Source organism: Physeter macrocephalus, chromosome 2 (assembly GCF_002837175.3).
Source record: "Physeter macrocephalus isolate SW-GA chromosome 2, ASM283717v5, whole genome shotgun sequence".
NCBI lineage: Eukaryota > Metazoa > Chordata > Mammalia > Artiodactyla > Physeteridae > Physeter > Physeter macrocephalus.
Genome location: NC_041215.1, coordinates 11,509,732 through 11,510,396, shown reverse-complemented (window position 1 = coordinate 11,510,396; position 665 = coordinate 11,509,732).

The window sequence follows — 665 nt, the reverse complement described above, 5'->3', positions numbered from 1 at the left end:
TGGGGCCAAGTCCAAAGCTGAACCCCAGGAGCTGTGTGAACAAAGAGGAGAGCGGGAGGTCTCTCCCAGCAGCCTCAGAAACAGCGGATTAAAGCTCCACAATCAACTAGAAGTGCCCTGCATCTGTGCAATACCTGAATAGACAGCGAATCATCCCAAGTTGAGGAGGTGGACGTTGGGAGCAAGATATATTATTTTTTTCCCCTTTTTCTCTTTTTGTGAGTGTGTATGTGTGTGCTTCTGTGTGAGATTTTGTCTGCACAGCTTTGCTTTCACCATTTGTCCTAGGGTTCTGACCATTCCAGGTTTTAGACAAGATCCAGCCTCATCCACCAAAACACAGGATCTAGTCCCCTCAACCAGGAAACCTACTCAACCCACTGAACCAACCTTAACCACTGGGGACAGACACCAAAAACAATGGGAACTACGAACCTGCAGCCTGCAAAAAGGAGACCCCCAAACACAGTAAAATAAGCAAAATGAAAAGAAAGAAAAACACACAGCAGATGAAGTTGCAAGGGAAAAACCCACCAGACCTAACAAATGAAGAGGAAATAGGCAGTCTACCTGAAAAAGAATTCAGAATAATGATAGTAAAGATGATCCAAAATCTTGGAAACAGAATAGACAAAATGCAAGAAACATTTAACAAGGACCTAGAA